The sequence below is a fragment of the Castor canadensis genome, chromosome 11 (assembly GCF_047511655.1).
Source record: "Castor canadensis chromosome 11, mCasCan1.hap1v2, whole genome shotgun sequence".
Taxonomy (NCBI): Eukaryota; Metazoa; Chordata; class Mammalia; order Rodentia; family Castoridae; genus Castor; species Castor canadensis.
In genome coordinates this window covers 29,166,067-29,176,649 of record NC_133396.1, presented here as the reverse complement: position 1 = coordinate 29,176,649, position 10,583 = coordinate 29,166,067, and positions in this window count along the sequence as shown.

Here is a 10,583-nt window from a genome sequence, read left to right as displayed (position 1 = left end):
GTTTATTTTTCCTAACACAGCCCTGTCTCTTCATGCAGTACAATGAGAAATGAATTTGTATTGATGGTCTATAATCAATAAGGTAACCTATGTTGAATTATACAAAGTGTACAGGTTAAGTCTTAGAAAAAACATGTTCAAGAAAGAGGTAATCTCTACTTGATAGATTAATTGACTTGCTGTACAACTGCTAAGATTTTAATCACATTTTGAAAGTTCACGCTAATACATGAATATTTCAGGAGGACTTGGTCAGCATTTCTCTTGAGATTAACAATCAAGATTACCAAAGGAAGGTGGATAATTCATTCATTTGCCCAACCATTTGTTTACTAAACATGCATATCAAAGTTCACAAACCAGAGGCCAATGAGCTGAATTCAGAACCCAACCATATTACTATTGCTCCCTATTAATTTTTAATTGAATGCTTCCTCTAGATCTTCAAGTAGGAAAATTTCATCTATGAATCCAGAGCACAAGATTCCCAAGAAAAATCTGGTGACCCATTGCTTGCCTGTAAGGCAACATTTGATTGGAGCTCAGTGTGGATATCTTCCACCGTATCCTTGGAGCTCTCATGTTTGCTGCATCTCCCTCTCTTTTCAATTCCTCATCAAACTTATAAGCAGGCATTCTTTAACTAGGTGTTCAGCTACGTTAAATATCTGAACTTGAACACATAGGTTTTAAAGAGCTTTGCCAGAAAAGGATACATCTTTTACTACTCGATGTGCCAGGGTTATGAGTCTATGTTTTATTTTTGGGAAACAGTAGACAAGAACTTGCTCAGGTTTTTTTAACTTTTAGTGTAAATTTGACCTATGAGGATAGCTCCTGGAGTCAGAATCATACTTTGCTATCAGGTTCCCAAAAGCAAGTTGTGTGTACAGTCCTAAGTTAAACCAACAAAATTCTCTATCACAGACATTCAGATATGGATTTCAAAGCTCTCTATGTCTGCAGTGACAAGAACTATAAACTAAGACTTTATGAGGCAGCCATGTTTCAGAATAACAAGAGAGTTGGTCTTCAGAGAGTGGCAAAAACAACAGAGAGAAATGAGGAAGATTCTCAGAGAAAAATATAATCAAAAAATAAAATCCTGAAGACTTTTGAGGTGTTTTTTTTTTCTTCTTCTTCTTGTTTTCCTTCTCTTTCCTTTGGTTTCAAGAGATGTCCATGTAGATTTAAAACACCCAGGTATGGTAGTGTATACCAATATTCTTAGCACGTAGGAGGCTGATTCAGGAGGACTGTGAGTTTGAAGTTAGCCTGGAATACATAGCGAGATCTTGTCTAAATAAATGAATAAATGAAAAATAAATATGCACATTTGGTTACCAAGCTTAATCTCAATTACTTGAAACTAATATGATCTAAATTACTACATTGGATAAGAGAAAAATTTGTTACACTGAGGCCTTAATGTAAAACAAACAACGATCTTGACCTGCTTCATCTTCAGGTAAACTTCAGTTGCAAGGAGCATAACACAAATATATCAATACATCTACTTAGTTAATTCTGTTTTCTGAAAATCTCCTCGGTTTTCTAAAATCAAGCCACATTCTGTATACTTAGATGTTTCCTATCATAAGCATGAAGAGTTGTAAATCAGAGTTTTATTATCACTGTGCTATTCTTTTATTGTTTGCTTCTCCTAGCTTGAATATTATCTTTTCTAAATTTAAACACAGAAAGTTGGAGATATGAATTAATATCAATTATATTAGAATTCCAGTAATAGATATGACATTGAATGTTTCCAAGATATTTTTTAAAACCTCCTTCTGAGTAAGAAATTGAGACAGTCTCTTTTCATAATAAAAAAAAGAAGAAAAACCTTTTCATTAATGAATTATTTTGCATATGAAATCCATGCAGTTCTGGCATGGGAACCATAAAGATTATTGAGATAGGAATGATGCAGTAAGCTATAGCAATATTCAACTCCAGTGACTATTTAAATCATCCTTCAAATGCTTTAACATAATGTATCAAGTGGGACCATGGCTTAAACTTCATGGTGTCTTTTTTCCTAACCTTAGATAAATCTTACCTTTTAGCAACTCATTATATAAATAGCTGGTATGTGTAGGGGGGTGATAACCTAATTGATTTAACAGAAAATTAGTATGTGTTAAAATGACATAAAAGGTAGCTATGTGGTTTGTAAAATGATCTTTCCCCCCAATTTTTTAATGAAAGATGATTTAAAATCAGTTCAGCATTTACTATGCTTCAATACAAGTATAATCAGGAGACTCACCTTGACCATATGCTGTTAGGTCATATTAAGTGGGAATTACAGTTGAGTCATTTTCCTTTTTTATACAAACACCACTAATGCTTATAACCTATTTTTCTTTTTTTTTAAAAAAAGGGGGAAAACGCAAGGGTATTGGCTGTTTCTCTGTGCAACTTGTCATCCAGAATGATAATAATTGCAATAAATACACATTTTAAGTTCTTCTTATAACACTATGTGCTTTATATTTGCTAATTCCTGTTCCTCAGAATATCTGAATTATTAGATATATATTAATTCATTATTTTCACAGAAAAGAAACCTGGGGCTTACAGATAGTAGACAATAGATAAAAACTACAGACTCCCTGGTAGAATTTGGAAGCTGCTCTCCAACTGGGTAGCATCTGATGGAGGAATCACTTTAATCCACCTTGTACATGTTCAGTAGTTTAATATTGATACTCATCTTTGACAATCATAGCAATGTGATAATAAAGAAAAAAAATACTATAATTGCACTGTTTTATAAGTGAGACTCCTGAAGAACTTTGCCTTATAGAGACAGTGTTTGAGTTTGATCTAAGCTTGATTTCATTCTGTGCTCATAGGATTGGCCCTCTCTGTATTAAGTGAGGATTTTTGGCAACAAAAAAACAAACTGAAACTAAGTTTAGCACAAAAAGAAAATTAAAATAGCCATGGCTTCTTGCTGAGCATAAAAGCATATGGGTGTTCAGACTCATGAGAAAATGGAAGCAAGTTCTCAAACACCTGAGTAGTTTTGTTTTCGTACTTCATGCACATAGGTGTCATTCTTCTTGCTCTCTCTGTGGCCATGTTGTCCTGTTTTCCTTTCCTGTTTTCAGAAGGATCACCTTGTTCTTGCTCTTTCTGCTTTCCAGTCTCAGTTTAGTATAGAGGTCAGCTAAGTTTTTCTGTAAAGAGTGAGATCATAAATATTTTAAGCTTTGCTGGCTACAGAGCTCCTTAGCAACTCTTCAACTCTGCCCTGTATGTGAAAGTAGTCATAGACAATACCTAAATAAATGGATGTGACTGAGTCCAATTAAGCTTGATTTATAAGAACAGGTAGTGGGTTCGATTTGGCTCATGGAGAGGGCTGTAGTTTGCTGACCCCTGGGATGGTCCATAAAAATTGTACCCAATTTCTAACATCATGCCAGTCTACCACTGTAAATCTGAATACCCCATCCGTTATGGATTGAATAACTAGTGCTTTAATGGTTTCACTGGTATTACTAATGGGGAGTGCTTGCATTTTAAAAAAAATCATGTGTATTCATTTTTCCTACTATGTCTCAAACTTAGTCATTTTATGTTTTTGGTATGTTACCTATAGTATTCTCTTAAATATTAATGATGATTTTGGGGGGTGGCAAAAGCAAGCAAGTATATATTGAAAATATAAAGGCAAAGGAGAATATTTTTAAAATTAAAAAATTAATTGGCCTATTTATGGAGTAATATGTATGCATGGTATAATGACCAAATTAAGATAATGAACATTTCAATTTCCTTGAATGTTGGTTGTTTCTATATGTAAGGAAACTTCAGACCCTTTCTCTAGTTATTCTGAAATACATCATAAATTATCATAGAGATTTTTGACAGTGATATGTATCATGGAATGTGTATACATAAATGTGCTTACATGGAAAGTAATACTAGAAATGGCATTCATAGGCTGCAATAACTTGCTCTCTTTCTTTGTTGCCATCTGCTTCATTTGCTTCTCTACAAAAATACCTTCCTCACATTTCTAGTACACTGAGCAGCAAAGTCAGTTGTGTGTGTGTGTGTGTGTGTGTGTGTGTGTGTAACTGAGGATGGAACCAAGGGCATTGTAAATGTTAAGCGCACACTCCCCAAGCCTTTTTAAATTTGTGCTATGATCCCTCAAACTCCTCATCCTCTTGTCTCAGCCTCCCCAGGTTCTGGAATTATAAATATACACAACCACGCCTAGCTGCTGCAAACTTAGTCTTTGACTCCTCCTGAGCTGTACATCCAGTTATCTAAAGAGAAACTGATATTGAGTTCTCAGCTCCAGCTCTAAAGTATCTGGAAAGGAACCTGACTGGGCTAGCTTAGATTTTAGACCCATGCTCAGACCACTCAGGTGTGATCAGAAGAGTGGGTTGGATTGAAAAATGACTGCTCCTTCTGTAAGATGTGGGTGAGGGAGATGAGGATAATTTCTAGAAAGCCAGTCTGAATTAGAAAGCAAAAGCTAAAACAAAATACCATGATGTTTACAATGGACATCCCAAGATTTAAAATACAAAACAAAACAGACACTTCATATTTGAAAGATCATCAATACTTGGATGTCCTTACACAAATATTTTTAAATACTTCTATGTTCATCTATTAAACAAAGAGTTACTGAGTTCTTAAAAAGCACTGGATGAACCCTAGAAATTAATCCCAGAAATCTTAAGGTATAATGTTTTATCATTTAAGGAGCAAGTTAATTTATGAATAAAACAGATCTCTCTGTAAAAAGTAAATAAAAAATAAAATCAAGAATAAAACACAGTATTTTAAAAGTAGGGAAGGAGAGATTTTCCCTCCATATAAAAAAATTCCCCAAAGGAAGTTGTTATTTAGTCCAGGACAATTCCATGATACCCACAAGAACTCAGGCTTCTTCTGCCTTTCCTCTCATTCTTCCCAGGCATGTGCTTACCTCCTTTGGTCACAAATGAGTTGACTCACATGAAGGATTGACTATATCTCGGAAAGAAAGAAGGGCAAAGACAAAAAAAGGAAATGCTTTTACCAGCTGAGACAACTCATTTCTTAAGATAAATTCCTAGAAGTCCTCTGATAACTTCTGCTAAAATTGCATAACTCAGAAGTTATTTACATGGGAGGCAGGGAAATGTATTTTAGGCGAGCATATTATATTTCTTAATGACGGAGATGGGGAAGAATGTAAATCAGTCAAGCAATTAGCTGTCTCTGACTCATTCACATACATAAATGTAATTTAAGATAGAAAGTGATTATGCACAGAGAAAAGAAAATGGTAAAACTTATAAACCCTCAGAAGAGACAGAGATTACTCCTGTGGTAGAGAATAATGGAAGTATATAGCTTTTAAACTGTTGAAGGTATAACATGAGCGTGTGCAGATAGAGTAGAGTAAAAAGAGTAATTCAGAATGGGAACTAAAATTTGAGAGCAGGGAAACTGTAGGATGAGCATTGGGAAACCCAGTTAGTGTGATTAAGGCACAGAGCTGGTAAAAGTAGGAATGGAATGTAATGTCAGCTTGATGAAATATTTAGGAAGTCCATTTGAAAACAAAGGTGTTGGCTTTGAATTAAGTTCTTCTAAAACATTGCCTTGTTATAGGGCAAGATATGCTTGGCCCCAAGGCCACATTATAACTTCCATGGACCCCAAGCATTTTTTGCCTTATGGTCCTTTCTTTTATTAAAAATGCATTAAAATATTTTATACATTGATATAAAATAAAATATATCAATAGCAAATAGAAATTATTTTCTTCAACCTAATAATTCATTTCTGTTACTCTAGATTTTAAAAGACATTAAAATATTTTCATGGGATCCTGAAAGTATCACTGACCTTTTGCATCATGGATTATACTCCATAGGTAAGTTGGCCCTGTCTTTCCCACAAAGGAAATATACCATTTAGAGGACTGTGGAGTAGAAGATAAAGGTATGATCCTGTAAGGTGACAGACTTAAATGGAGCAAACAGAAGAGATTTTAAAACTAACGTTCAAGAGGAAATAACAGGGGAAGGGAATTGTTTTGAAAAGAAAGTGAAAGACCAATTCTAGGAAACACTGAGGAATAGATGAGGTTCCCAATTCCTCTTATCATTCTCACCACTGCCTTGTCCAAAAACTTCTGCTACCTAACGTTGTTATGATGATCCTGCCTGCCATCCTTCCGTATGGTCATTTCTACCGATCTGTCAGGGCATTTGATAATGTCCATCACTCCTTTTGCCTTGAAATAGCTTTTCCCTGGGGCTTCCAGATACCCACTTGTCTGGGTTATATCTATATTTCTGGTAATTCCTCTGGCTTTTTTTCTTGTTGATTCTCTCACATGTCCCCAACTTCTAATGCTGGACCTCTTTTCTATATATATTGGTGATCTGTGGTATTGCTATAGATACAGCAACCCACTTCTATTCAATGGTTCTCAATTATGTACATGATGCATTTACGTCTCCAGGATGGATAACTGCCTTAAACTTTATACCCATGTACCCAACTGCTCACTTGACATGTCTATTTGAAAAGTATAATAGATGGCTCAATCTCAACTTGTCCAAATAGAACTCACATTAGTATTCTATAAATTCCACCTAAAGTCTTCCTCGTGCAGTTTAGTGACAATTTTGTTTGGGTTGCTCAAGCAAAAATCTTGATGTTATCCTTGACTTCTCTCTCACATCCATATGGAGTTCTTCCATAATCTTGTCACATCTACCTTGAAAATGTAATCAGAAGCTGACCCCTTCTAATCACCCACTCTGCCAACATCTTCTCTAACTTGGATTATGTAATTAGCTTTCTAAATATTCTTCTTCCTATCCCCTTGACCCCTGTAGTCTGTTCTTAAAACAGCAGGGTGATTCTGTTAAAAGATTAATGAGATCATGATAGTTCTATGCAAAAACCACTCCAAGAGCTATCCATCTGAGTCAAAGTGCTTACTATAACTTATGATCAGATCCCTGCTAACCTTTATCTTCAGATACTACCGTTTGCTTTCTCATTCTCTTTTTTGTTATTTATTTTTAAATAATTAACACATATTAATTATATAAATTAATGGGATTCTTTGTGATATTTCCAGACATGCATAATTGTGCATTGATTTTGTCCACTCATACTTCATCTACCCTCTTCCCACCTCCTCTTTGTCCCTGCTCTTCCTAATCCCAGCATTCTGGTCATCTTCTTTATTTACTTGCTTTATAAATGAAAAAAAATATGCTATACTTGTTTATCATTGTCTGGATTGTTTCACTTTGCTTAATAGCCTCTAAGTTCCCTCACTTTTCTGCATATTAAAGGATATTATTCTCCTCTATAGCCAAATAATCATTCATATATAGATAGATGATAGATAAATATAATCATTCATATTTAATTAATATATTGATATATATCATTCATATACAATAAATAATCATTCATATATGTGTATATATATATATATGTTTATATATTGTGCTTTCTTTATTCATTCATCTTTGACAAGAACCTAGCCTGATTCCATAACTTGGGTTTTATGAATAGTGCTGCAGTAAACCATAGGCATGTAGGTATCTCTCTAGTATACTGATTTCATTTCCTTCAGATATATACCTAGGAGTAAGATAGTTGAATCAAATGGTAATTCTATGTTTAGTTTCTTGAGGAAATGCCATAACCTCTGTGCAGTTTTCCATAGTAGTCATGCTAATTTTCATTCCCACCAACAATGTAGAAGGGATTATATTTCTCCATATCTTTGCCATGATCTTTTGTTATTTATAATAGCTATTCTAACTAGAGTGAGATGAAATCTCATTGTAGTTTTTATTTGCATTTCCCTGATGGCTAAAAATGTTGAGTATTTTTGCATGTATTTATTGGCTGTTTGTATTTCAGCTTTTCAGAAGTGTCTGTTCAGATAATTTGCCAATTTTATTGAAGTGCTTGTTCTTTTGTTGTCACTTTTTTGAGTTTATATATCCTGCACATTAATCCTCTGTCATATGAAATGTTTTCTCCCATTCTATAGGAATGTCTCTTTGCTCTGTTGATTGTTTCCTTTACTATGCATAAGCTATTTAATTTGAGGCAATCCCATTTGTCAATGGTTGCTTTGTTTCCTGTGCTACTTGCCACTGCTTGTCCTTCCCTAAACATATCAGCAGTATCCTTGCTTCAGAGCATTTTATTTGCCTAGAGGACTCCTCCCTCAGATACCTGCAAAGCTAAAGGCCCTCACTTCATCCAAGACCTACCTCAAAGTTCAATTCTTCTTTTTATTGTTGTACTGTGAGGGTACATTGTGGCATTTTCAAAGGTTCTTACACTTTATCAAATATATCATACTTGAATTCACCCTATCCACCATTCCTGGAACAGTTTCAACAGGTATTATTTCTCCACTTACATACATGTGTACACAGTATTTGCAAGGAGTTCTTCTATTACCAATTTTCAACCTAGCTAAAATTACAATATTATTTATTTCATAAGTCTTGCTTTCCATCAGTTTTCACCTTCTATAGAACATAGATAACATCTTTCTTTTTCAATACTACAACCTCAGATGTTAAAACACAGTGGCCTGCCATATAACAGATGCTAAACAAATGCTTGATAATTAATGTGCCAGTGTTTGTCTACTCACTTTGTTTCTCATATCAAGGACCTGACTTACTCCTATATTCTTTGACACCACTAAATATGCCTGAACTTTTTATACTTTTGCAACTGTCAGATAATTAAATTTAATAAGTTAGTTTAAGAAACATCATGTAATATAATCTTTAGACATGCTCATTTGAGTTGATTTGCAGAATCTTAAGAATAATGAATTTGTGAATTTATCAGATTATAGCAGATTCAGCTAAAGAAACTTTATGGTTAAAAAAAAACACTTACTTCTCAAATCATAGGACATTGACAGTTACCTATGTCACTCTGAGTGAAATTGTTTCTGATGCTTTATTTGATTTATGGAGCATAGCCAAACAGGAAATAGAATTGCTTCTGTGGAGCTCTACATGATAGGAGCCTACTACAAATATCTGATTTCTCAAGTGTATGAAATTCTTCCAACAACTACTTGTTTCTCAAAGAAAAACACTATATTGAGTAAATGGCTATATTCTAATATTGGATCTCTTCTGTTCTTTGAAGTTGTATTTTATTTGGAAACTAATATTTCCCTCATGTTTAATATAGTGTCTATATGGAAAAACACTACTAGCCACTTAGAAAAGTTTTGTAGCAAGTGATAAGACTCCTTGTTGGTTGGTTTATTTATTTCAAAGATATTAAATGGAGGTTTCAGTTATATGTTCCTCCTACAAAATTTAACTGATAGTTCAATATATGTGTGTGCATTTTAGGGTGGGGTGAGGTGTAACTAGCAAGGATTGAGAGCAGGGTTTCATTTGGCCAAATGACATAATGATAATCAATACATAACAAGCTTTCTGTAGAAGTTCCTGGGATTAAGTTAAATTATGTATCTTTGCATGCATTTGTCTTCACTTTGGTACATGTATTACTGTGAATGCAGAAATATTTCTTTTAAGTAAGAAATAAATACCGGATAATAGTTTATATAAATGCAATCAGAGAATATCTGGATTTGCCAGTCTAAAGGTATAGATGAAATCAAAATGACTACTTTTGGGCTTACTAGAAGATCCCATCACTATTTCCTTGAATTTTCTAAGTTTTCTTAAATGACTCTCTGGGGCTCATGTCTCTGTTGTTCTCACCTCCATCTACTCTAGTTGATATCCACTATTAGTGAAACGTCCACCTCTGTTCACATAGAAACTGAATTTTATGGAAACTCCTGATGAATGTATTTGGAGAAAGTCTTGATTGGTAAACACATCAGCTTGCTGGGAAGGTGGCTTACCCAGGGAGGACATAGAAGCTCTGTACATTCTCCAGTGCCCCATCATACACATACCTTGTCCTGTGAATCTATTCCATCTGGATTTCATTGAGTTGTATCCTTTATTTAAAAAAAAATAAACATGAGTTCCATAAGCTATTCTATCAAGTTATTAAACCTAAGGAGGGAGTCATAGATTACTCAGAACATAGGTGGCCTGGGACCTGCTGCCAGCATCTGAGGTTGGGGCAGTCTTGTATGACTAAATCATTAGCCATTAGAAGGGGGAAGAAATGTGACTAATACAATTGAAACTTGAAAAGGAGCCAAAGGTAAGGGGCAACGCATGAAAAGAAAAAGTAAAACATTACTCAAAATAGGATCATTTGCAGTCTAAATAAATGAGAATAGTTATAATTCATAAATTAGAAAACAAAGGATCTCAAATAAGAAAACAAAAATATATGTAAAAAAATTGAAAAGTAATGCATCCTGCAAATTCTAATATCAGCATCAACAAAAGCAACGTGATAATGTTAATCTATTGCAAAATAGGCTTTATAGCAAAATGTAACTTTAAGACTAAAGAGAGTCATTAACAGTGCAAAGCAAAGGTAAAACAATTCTGAACATACTTAAGTCTAGCAATATCTCAAAATAAGTTTAAAAATTTAAGCTGAAAGAC